General features: G+C 46.8%; 1 long non-coding RNA gene across 1 annotated transcript; it reads right to left on the reverse strand.

Moving 5' to 3' along the window:
- Positions 1-3,110: 3,110 nt before the first annotated feature.
- Positions 3,111-4,696, reverse strand: LOC135444968 (uncharacterized). The gene is made up of 4 exons (XR_010439389.1): positions 4,669-4,696; positions 4,246-4,321; positions 4,110-4,132; positions 3,111-3,568 (listed from the first exon to the last, which is right to left on the reverse strand). It is a non-coding gene; the product is annotated as an uncharacterized LOC135444968 (long non-coding RNA).
- Between the last annotated feature and the right edge of the window lie 6,916 nt (positions 4,697-11,612).

Here is an 11,612-nt window from a genome sequence, read left to right on the forward strand (position 1 = left end):
GGGCGGCCGGGCCGGGATGCTGCCCGGCCCATCCCTTTTGTCCCGGCAGTGCCGAGCCCGACCGTCCTCAGGGAAAAGGGCAGCGATCGCCGCGCTGTCCCCAAGTGTCACCGCACGTTTCGTTTTCTCTTCTTCCACTTTATTCTCACGGCACTGGACTGCTGGAATGGCAGCGTGCCAGGCACAGTCGAAGGACAATTGGTTTTAATTGGATTTTTCAGCTAAGCAGATCTTTGTTAAACTGTGTCACATGTCCTACAAGAACAGAAAAGAAGTAAATAACAGAAGTCATTCTCTAGATCTGCTCCATATTGACGATAACCCATCTCCCACCCACGCTGCAACAAAGATGCTTCACTTCAGCAGCAAGCACGGGTGCTAATAATGTCACCCAGCCCCACGAAAAATAAAGGTTAGCATCAAGCTAAAAAACATATTCTTCAAGCAGAAGGCATTTATTTTGTGATATCCTGTTACAACAACTCTCCAGTTGATGATTTGTGGAGCCTCTAGTTAGGATGAGACCCCAACCAGCCCCACCGCAGGGGACAGCGAGGATTGGAAGGGCAATTTCACATTTTCTCCCGGCCCCACAGGCAGGAAGGGCGATTCTGCCTGGTGAATTACAGAATACTGACTGAATTATCAGATCTCCAGCGTTCTTGGGTGCTTTTTGAGGGGCGCAGTGCTGTCCAGAGTTAAGTAGGTAAGTACCCCTGAGGATCTAAGCCAGAGTGACTGTGCTTTCTTTACATGGAATGAGTCACTCCAGCTGAAGGCCTGGGAGAAGGGAAGGGCACAGGGAGCCCCGAGACCATTGCTGATGGCTGCTACTGCTGCAAGCCTGCAGACCCCTGAGCTGGCTGGGGAGGAGCAGCCTTGGTGCCAACAAGGCATGTTGCTCCAGGAACACACAGTCCTGTGACGGGAAATCTGAGGGGACAAACCCCTCTGAAGCTCCCACAGTGTGTGCCAACTTCTCTGTGGCTTTGCAGATGTGCGTGCACAGCTGGGAGCGCTCCCAGTCCCAGATGGCCATCTCTGTGCTCCACACCACTCTGCCTGCCAGCCAGCCTGCTCTGCCCATAATGAACTTTCTATGTGGAATTTCTCTGCGGCCTCAGAAATTGGTATCTGCTCTGCAGTTTGGCTGGGGGGGTTGTTTTGGGGGTGAGGGGGAGACTTGGAAAGGCCTTTGCCCAGTAGTGGGCAGCTGAAAATGTTAGTCCTCCATGTCAGTTACCAAGCAGAACATAATACGGCTCTTTCATGTGGTGTTTATAACTGAACACGCTGTTTTGTGTCAGCCTGATTTTTTTTTTTCCTTCCAAGAAGTAGTTTTGGATTAAATTATGACAATTACATTCTTATATTCACACACACACACCCCCGCCAGCTCCCACCCTTGCCCTGCGTGCACACAAACACAAACGGGAATTATGTGCTCTGAGCGTGATTTGAACTCCACAGCTTGGGATCTGTGCCTGGCATTGAGTTCACTTTTTTTTCCTCCACAACAAAAAGGCCACATCTACTCTCCACTCTTTCATTGCCTCAGGAAAAAGTAGGATGGTCAGATTGCTAGTGTGGGTGATTTGTCCCTCATGGAGCTGATGGCCATGAGACTTCCAGGCACGAGAGGGGAGGCTGGGGAGCTTGTGGCAAGCAGTGCAGGGACCTGGCTTTGTGAAATCCCTTGTGAATCCCTGCTTGGAGCTGTCTACACTCCCCCAGCCTGGCTCCCACACCTGGGCAGTGCCTCATCTGGTAGGTAACACAGGCACATGACAGGAAGGGATCCTACTTTTCTGGGCTGTGCCTGGCAGGGCTGCACCTCTGACACGTGGCTGAATGCAAGGAAACACAGGTGTTCATTAGGACAAGGGACAAGGCTGCTCTTGCAGCCTTTAGCTGACACAGTGGGTGGGACAAGGCCCTAGGAAACAGGGCACCCTATATTTCAGTGCTGTTTTTTAAACACTGGTTGGAGGAGAACACCAGTGTGGAGACCCGTGTAGATGATCTGTCCGTAGGAGGGACATTTTGTACAATGCCATCCATGTCCTGTGTGAGTCAGCTTTGCTTGGAGTCACTATTAGTCAGGCAAAGCTTCCAGTGTTTCAACCTGAATGTCACTTTCTTCCCTGACAAAGGGCCAAATTAAGAGGAGCCAAAGCCCTCAGCACTGGTTAAAAGGCAATCCAGGGGTTACTCAGAGCCAAAATGCACGAGAGCCTGGCTCCTTAGTCAAATGTAATGTGCCTCCTGTTGTTTTCCCCATGGAGTCAGAGCACGGTGAGGAGGATGTGCTGGTGACAGATGGCTGACGCGACTCGCTAAGCGTACGGGTGACTGGGCTGTGACTCAGCAAGTGTTTGGTTACAAGAGACTGGGAGCATGTGCTTTTGCTCTGGGAACAGTGGTCCTAGCTGGATCTCCTCCTGGGAGGATCAGCCACGGGCTGTCCTGTGACTGCCATCTTCCATGGGAGGAAAGCAGGCACATGTGGCCTATTAGAACAGAAAGTCAGGCTCCTAAATTACTGTTTACACTTGCAGTGGATAATGTCTGAGTGTGTATAAATACATGACCTGCCAGTGGTGCTCAGATGTCCTACTGGCCTTCAGGAAGGAAACATCCTGGCCTAAATTACCATCTTGCTCAGAGGGAGTAGGACTCCGAATTGCAGTTGAGTCACTAGAGGGGGACAAAGACCTAGCCAGGGTATGCATCCATCTACCACTTCCCCCAGCTGCAGCTGTGGGAGACACCTTGGAGAGGCAGCTGCAAAGATGGCCCTGGTCCTTCCCAGGTTTGTAGGTGCCCAATTGCAGGAACAGTTTTCAGGAGGCTGAGCATGCAGGTGGGGACCAGCAATGTTTTGTGGAAATGAAGCCACTCCTTTTCCCCCAGAAGCATGATGGCACATGCATGAGCAGGAGGAGGTCAGCAGCCTTTATGTTGGCTCTTCCAGCATTTCTCCCTGTCTAGAGCCAGCTGGTCCATAGACAGCCTGGGCTTTCAAAGGCTAAATTCCAGGCATTGCACAGCACAAGACAGTATCACCTGGGCAGAGGGCACAGACAATCATGTATGGTTACAGGCATATGCCATTTTTTTCCTCTCTCCTCTTTCATGAATGAAGAAGAGCTGAATTCCCAGGTCTGGATGGGTGCCAGGTGTTATTGCTGTCTCTGGGAGCTAAAGACGTCATGGAAATATTGGAGGACTTGAGCAGAGTGTACCTGTGTGCATCCCACACATGCATGGAGAGCCCAAGTGGCCCTGGCAAACAACAGGGCACTGCTTGCAAGTGACACATTGCCCTGGAGTGCTTAAAAGCTATCCCACACAGTGTCCTGGGGAAATGGAGACCGTAATGACTCACAGGAATGGATCTGACAGGAGCCCTCAGCCCAGCCAGGCTGTGTGTGGAACCAAGACACTCCTGTTTTCTCCCCTCCAGCATACTTCCCTCACCAAATCCAGGATTGAGCCATTTGGCTCTGATTGGAGCTGGTCAGAACATGTTTTTCTTTTCTTCTCTTCTCTTTTCCCCTCCTTCACCCTTTGGAAAATGTTGACATTTCAGCAAAGGGCTGAAAAACCAAACCCTGAATATTTTCCATTGGAAAACGCTGGGGGAAAGGGAGAGGAATAATCCCCAAACTGCCAACAATCAAATCTCTTTTGCTTTTAAGGCTTTTGGGTTTCTGCAAGGGAGGCATATTTGGAGGTCAGTGAACACTTTTCATAAAAATATCTGTTCTCTTAAAACCAAATTTTTCACTAGAAGTGTTCCAACTGGCATAATTTTCACTGGTGATGGTTTGGACACTCTCTACATCTAATTTTGGAAAGACCTGAAGAAAATTCAATTCATTTTATTAGAATATAAGGCACAAATTACACTCCCATAGCACAATTGATACTGAGAATTTGTATTCTCAGTATCATGACACTGTACCCTGATATTCTTTCTTTTTAAAGAGTGCTGTTCACACGAACATCTCAAGCAAGTTTGGAACCTGGTCTCTGGAAACACCACACTCCCAGAGCTCCAACTGACTTGCCTCAGACCTCAGAGCACATTCCTGAAGGGAGCCTACCTTTCACAAGGTCACATCAAAGGCTGCAAAGGAAGCAATATGCATGAGAGGTGTGTTACCTGGAACTAACCCTCGAGTAACTGATAGCACAGGACACTTACAAAGAGTTTTGTTCAGCTGTCTTCAGCTGACTTACATTTCTGTTTGAGTTGCAATGTAGACCTGAAACATGTTTCATCTTGGTTTTGCATATTATTCTGCTTTCCTGTAAGCTAAAAATAAAAAAGGGACAATGTTAGCCTCACAGAACACACATATTTGGAGGAGATGAATTATGCCCTAAAACCTTCACTAAATGTGGCTAATAGCAGGTTAGAGTTTATAAAAGGAAAGATCTTAAAATGGGCACACACTGGTCATAAATAAATTGAGGCTGCAGACTTGCAGAAACCTTCAAAACAACAGCAGACTGAAGTTCAGAATAACCTCCAAAGAAAAGCAATAGGAATGAAAAGCTCAACTGTTTGAAGACAGATTTTTATCAGTTGTGGGATATCATGACAGCAAAGGAATAGATTCAATCACACAGACAATCCTTTTAATTTGTCATGCCCCTTACCCCATTATTTTCCATGCTGAAGCTTTTCAGTTACTATTTACATTCTCTCTGGTATGATTTAGCAATTGCACTGCTGCACTTCATTCTGATTTAATACAGCTCCCTGTCTCCTGTCACTCCCAGATTTTTCTGAACTAACCACACCTGTGTTTGAATTCAGTCAGCACCAAAAAAGGGGCCTATTTGACTTCATCAAATCCCTGTTTTTATTGTTTTCAGTTTAGGAACATGTCATTGTAATTGTTAAAGCTCATAAAACAGTGGCTTTAGAAAGATAATGATGCCAAATCTGCTTTAGACCTCACTTTTGTTGGTTGGGGACAACTAAATTGCATGTTGATAAAAGGAACAGGTACTGAATGTCTCTGATAACTTAGTGGCAAGAAATACAGAGGAACTGCATTGGTGCTGCACGTGCTTTGTCATATTTTTAAAGATAACTTTTTACTTAAAGAACCTTACTCTTGGATTAATAAAGTCAAAAGATCAAGAGTTTTAACCCCTGACTTTGGAAACACAACTGCATGCAAGAAGCCATGGCAGAATCCTAGGAAGTGCCATCTGGAGCTGCAGAGCTGTAAGTAGCCTTTGGAAAGCCCTACAAACAGAGCTGAGATGTAGCTATGAGCTGTCCTTGCTCCCATCAGTACTGCAGGGGCAGATGCAGAAACAAGGAGATCCCAAGTAAGAAGATAAAGAGTCAAATGAATCACCCTGTCACTGTGTGAAATGCACTGACTGGGAGAGCAAACAGATTAAGCCAGGGCTCACGACTGTTAACATTCACAGAAACATGTTCCACAAATTCTGCTTTCAGAGAAAAACTGGATTCTAGCTTCCTTCTGGTAACTTAAAGAGGCAACAATCTGTTCATATGACCTTCAGATTGGGCTGGTACAGTGACTGAATCCTACAGTAAAAACTGAAGAATAGCCTTTGGGGTAGAGCAATGGCTTCCCCCACCCAGCACTCTGCTCCCAACTAGGGCAAGGTCCAGGGAGCACACACACCTGGACATTTTCCTCTCCCATCTGTTCTCTAAGCATTCACCTTTGTTGGATTGGGATGTTCCATTACACATTTGCCTGTTCCTTTTAGTGTCGTTTAAAGAGCCTGTTGCCTGCAAATTTGTCTAATCCCATTTTGAGCCCACTGATGCTCTCTGCCTCTGCGGCCTTCTGGGCCAGTAACTTCCAGAAGTTCTCTACCATTAATGTGATGTCATTTCTTTAAATTGTTTTAAATGCATCTCTTGCTTGTTTCATTGAGTACTCCCTGTTCTGCTGTTGATGGATTTGGCTGCTAATGGTTCTGCATTCATCTCAGCCACGCTGATTTAGTGAATCCCGTCCTTAGCCACCAGAAAAAATAGGGAAGCATTGCAATACTGGTTGCTCAGCTCACTTCAGTCCCCGACACTTGCTGACCTGCACAGAGTGGTTTTGTGCCTGGGGCACTCTGGCTATTACCAAACTCAGGGGAGAAAAATGATGGCAAAGCAAACGGCGTGCAACTTCCTCCGGGGCTGTGCTCCCCCGCAGCTGCTCGCCGGTGACGCAACAGGTCCCTTTGCGGTTCGAAGCTGGATGCTGGTGGCCCCGTCCTTCTCCCGGGGCTCTCTCTGCAGTTCCAGGCCCAGCAGGGGGCTGCAAAGCAGCAAGCAGGATTTCAGGGAGGGTAGGCTGGCAGCCCTGGCGGGGGTGTCCGGGGCATCTTCCAAAGTGGCTTTAATTAATGAGCACATGTGCAGCGAGGAGAGTTACAGCATCCCACTCAAATTGTTGACTTGGAGCCGCTTCTGGAGACAGCCGTATTCTGCTCATTAGGAAAGAGCTTTTTTGCAATGCCCTTGGATTGGACAGCTCTTGGATTGCACCACGAGATCAAGTCCACGTACGGGCTGCCTGCCTTTCGGCTGCCAGCTCCAAGAGGGTTGTTTTTCTTGTCTTCTCATTCTCAAGGAGTGCTCAGCCAGATGGCCTGTTTTCGAATGCACTGTGCGTTGGTTGGATGTGTGTTTGGAGAGTCTGCCAGCTTCATGAGAAGGAAGAAAGAGCAAAAGAAAGGGAAAAAAGCACCATTTGGTATCTATCTCTGGGACCCAGCCAGAGTTGAGGCTCTGTTTGAAGAAGGGGGGAGTCTTAAGAAGGAAACTCTAGACAAAATTGAAAGCTGGAAAAACTTTCAAGCTTGACAGACTGGGAGACTGAAGTTCTGTACAACATCCATCCACTACCTGGCTCCATTGCAAACGTGTAGCAGACTTCCTCAGAAACAACAGTAAGAGCAAGCACGAGCGCGGAGTGTCTGTCTCTGCTCTCCCAGCCTACCTCACCTGTGGGTTGGGATGCAGAGAGGTGACCCAGCCAGCTGCCCACCAAGGCTGGGTGATGCTGCCTCTGGGTTTTGGGGATTTTGCTCTCCATTCACCAAAACCAGAAATTATAGCATGCAGCCTGAACACATCAGCTAGGAAGAGGAATGCAATGGAGTAGTACAAAATATCCATCACCATGGTCCAATACTTGAAGAAGCTAGCCTTAGTTAGTAAATTAGGCCAGGCCAATGTCATTTTCTTGTACCCTCTTATGTTCATTTCCCAGAAACACCTTCTGTTGGTTTGGTGCAGCAAATAAATACAGGCCAAACCAGAACAACGGCTTTTTCCAGCACTTATTGGCAAATAATTTGAACCTGACAAGAAAAATCTGTTGTTGAAGGAAAGGGGGAAGTTTTGAAGTTTGGGTGGATTGTGCTTGGCTTTGTTTTCTCAACTAGATGTCATGTTGTGGTAACCACATATTGTTCCAAGCAGCAGGAGGAGGTCTTGCTGAGCAGAGCTGGAGAAAGCCACATTTGTAGCCGTCCCCGCTGGCTGACACGCCACTGTATCTTACAAGCAGGCTTGTCTGCTTGCTCACTGAAACCATGGCACAAAGAAGATGGTTGCAGGAGCACATGTGTCTGTGCAGGTGGCTGTGGCAGCTGCAAACCTCCCTTCTCTGCTGATTGCACCAAATTATTTTCATTGCAGTGATCAGAATTCATGGGTCCTGGGTGGCAGTGTGTTGCAGACACTCTGCTGACAGCCAGTGCAAAAGGGGCTCTTCTCATTCCTGCTGTGGGACACATCTCAGGCCAAGCCTGCTGGTGTCCACAGCATGTCAAAGCCTCTGTGGCTTCTCAGGAATTCCAGCCTGTCACTACTCTAGTTCCAAGAGGTGCTTCACAGCAGTCTCAAGGGCAGCATTTGCAGGCCCCACCATGTAAAGAGCAGGACCTTTCCCCACACGTCCTCAGCAAAACAATGTCTCTGACCTAGAGGTGCAGATGCCATCCTAGAAGGGAAGGAGGTTTATCTGGTTCAAGACAGTGATTACATCACACAAGTACATTCTTGCTTAGGTAGGAAGGCTGCACAAAGAGATTGCCTCCCTTCCTACTCCAACAGTACTCAATTTTGGTAAATAACCCTGGCATAAAAAAACCAGGCTGCAGTACTTACATTCACAGTTAAGTTTATCACAAGAGAATGGATTTTCTGTGTGCCAGAAAACAAGGTGCAAAAGTCTAAGAGTAAATTCAGCCATTCCATCCAGGGCTTTAGAGGGATCATTACACCACTCTGGCAATTGCCTGATTGTTACCAATGCTGTGTTATAGAGCTGATAAAGGAATTGCACCTAAAATTCAGGGGACCGGGAGTCACTGGATTGGGGTTTACCTCAGTTAGGCTAGTTGGCTAGTTATTGCACCTCTTGGCAAATGGAAATAATGGTTACCACAAGATTCACATGAGTATTGTTGGAAGGAGGTAGCTCCCAAACAAAGGTCATCAGTGCACTTTGGGTGGGAGATCAGCCAGAAAAAACATCCAGCCATACGCTCACCCAAGCTGCACTGGCTGTGTCAGACACAAACAGCAGCCACTGCAATTTTCACATATGCTAGTTTCCCCTGCTTTGTTTCATTGCTTTAGTGCTGCCTGACTTGTGGACCTGTGCATCTCCACCATACTGTCCAACATGGCATGAGCTGACAGGCCAGTCTGAAAAACAATTCCCTGTAAGTTATCTGGGCTAGGGTTCCATTACATACCTAGCATTGCCCAAGGAGGGGAAGCTAGAGTATTGCCCAACACGGGATTTTGGAAACTTGTCTACTGTACAGAGAGGTGAGGCCTGCCTTTTGGCACCAGTCCTGGCTGCTCTGCCACCAGCCGTTGTGTATAACTTTTTTAGCCACTCAGTACCTGGATGGGAGATCTCCAACAGAGGAACCAGATGTTCAGAAAGTCTCCTCTCCAGCTAGGGATAGGTCAGTACATGGCGTAAGTACATGGCATAAGTAACATTGCTCTGTCCATTATGAACAAGGGTCTTGAGTGTGGCTGCACTTGAGTTCAGCAGCACCCACTGAGGGACTGCAGAAGATGGCTCTGATTTTGCATCTGAGCAGCTCATTTGGGCAACATCCTTCTTCAATAGCTCAAGATTTTCACAGGGACTGAACTCCCCAACCCAGTTAAAAAGTGGCCACATCTCCCTCAATGCATGGCCTCACTTTGCACCCAGAAGCTCTCAGGGCATATTCTTAACTTCATTAAGAAAAGCATATTTCTAGCAAGAAGAGATGATGATGATCACATACAGCTTCCATTTCTCATCTGTGGGGGGAAACTCCCTATGCTACAACTCCAAGCAACAGGAAATGAGATGATGGACACAGGACAGAGCTAAACATCAGCAGCAAGGATGTGATGATTGAAGCTGAAGATCTGCTTTAAAGCGTAGGTATACACAAAGTAGACAGCACCTGAGATCCATGCTGCTTAGGTTGACAAGCCTACACAGGCTTGGAGTACATGGAGTACGTGGAGTCGATCCCATTCTCACAGAGTGTTTCACACATCCATTCTCTCAGTCCATGAGCTTCCCATGGTTTTATTGGTGGTCCATATCTTCTACAGACCATGTGTTTGACATTACTGGGGAATGCAGAGGTTAAAAAGATTGGAACTCCTTTTGGAGTTACGGGAAGGAAAAAACTTCAGAGAATGACTTACGGTTAGAAGCAGCTCATCATTCAAATGCAGAGACCCAATTGACTCATAGCTGGAGCTGGATGTAAGGACAAGGATGGTTGCTTTAAAAATGCCCAGTGAAAGATAAAATAGAAAATCATAAAGCGGAAAACAACAGAGCACATGTTTAAGAAGTTGAATTCTGTGACTGTGTTCACAGGGGTCCGAGGATGAGGGAAGAGATGAGGATCTGACTCTGTTTCAGAAGGCTTGAGTTATTATTTTATGATATATATTATATTAAAACTATACTAAAAGAATAGAAGAAAGGATTTTATCAGAAGGCTAGGTAAGAATAGCAAAAGGAAGAATGATAACAAAGGCTTGTTGCTTGGACAGAGAGTCTGAGCCAGCTGACTGTGATTGGCCATTAATTAGAAACAACTGCATGAGACCATTGTTTACATTTTGTTTTTGAGGATTCTTAGCTTCTCAAGAGGAAAAATCTTAAGAAAAGGGTTTTTCATAAAAGATGTCTGTGACAGAATTCTAAGACACACATTCAATTCACTACCATGCTGACTAACTCTTAAACTATGACTACACAGTAGTTCACAAGCCTGTTTTCAAAAAGGGACTGCACATGCACACACATATAGGTAAATATAATAGATGCAGCTCTTATTCATACGTGATTTCTTGGCAGGCATCTTACCATGAATTTTGCAAGGCTTTAGGCTGTCTACCACAACATTCTTGTATTCAAGTTTGGATGTTATGGTCTGGGTGAGTGGACTAACAAACAGTAAAAAACTGGTTTAGATGGTCAGACTTGGAGAAGAGCAGATAGATGTCATGCCCTATTTGGAGGCTGGTAACAAGCTGGGTACTGTAGGTCTCTCGAGGTGCCTGTCCTGTTTAAACATCTTTAACATTTGTCTAGATGAGACCATGGAGTGCTTGCTCATCAAGCTTGGAGACAACACCAAAGTATTAGAGGGCAGTTGATATGCTTGAGTGCAAAGCTGCCATTCAGAGAGCCCTGGACAGGCTGGAGGAATGGGCTGAGAGGGACCTTATGAAATTCAACAAGGATAAACGCAAAATCCTGCACTTGGGAAGGAAGAGCCCCTGCAGCAGTACAGGCTAGGACTGACAAGGAGAGGAGCAGCTCTCCAAAAAGGATCTGGGTATCCAGGCAGAGAGCAGGCTGGGCCTGAGCCAGAAGTGTGCCTTGGCAGCAAAGGAAGCCGAAGGCTGAACAGCCAAGAGGGTGACAGATGTGTTTATCCAGCTTCCCTAGGTACTCGGATGGCACTGGAGAACCAGACTTTTGGATCCCCAATGCAAGAAAAACATGGACACACTGGAGCCAGTTCAACTGACACCACCAAGGGGTTTGAGGGCAAGAGCCCTTTGAGGGAGCTGGCCTTGTTTCGCCTCAGAAGAGATGGCTTTGTAGGAGACAACCAGCACCCTGATAGCTTCTCCAAGGGAATTATCAAGAAGATGGAGCCAGGCTTTTCACCACAGTGTGTGGTGGGAGGACGAGAGACAATGGACCCCAAATAAAATGGAAGATGTTTAGTATGGCTTTAAGGAAAGGCATTTTCACCATGAGAATAGCCAAATACTGCCCTAAGAGGTTGTGCAGACACCATCCTTGTAAGCTTTCAGTACCCAACTGTCATAAGCCCTGAGCAACCTCTCCTCATCCTTTATTTCATCTTCTCCGTCTTTGAACCAGAGGTTAATCTGAAGACCTCCCAAAGTCCCTTCCAACCAGAGGAATCTGAGTATTTGTAAGGTTTTGTAAGGTATTTGGGAGCCTGAGCATTATCCACATAAGGAGCAGACACAATACTATGTGAGCTGATTGGCCAATCAGTCTGCAAGCAGAAACTACTCAAACAAAAGCCAC

This window comes from Zonotrichia leucophrys, chromosome 3 (genome assembly GCF_028769735.1).
Source record: "Zonotrichia leucophrys gambelii isolate GWCS_2022_RI chromosome 3, RI_Zleu_2.0, whole genome shotgun sequence".
NCBI classification, from domain to species: Eukaryota; Metazoa; Chordata; class Aves; order Passeriformes; family Passerellidae; genus Zonotrichia; species Zonotrichia leucophrys.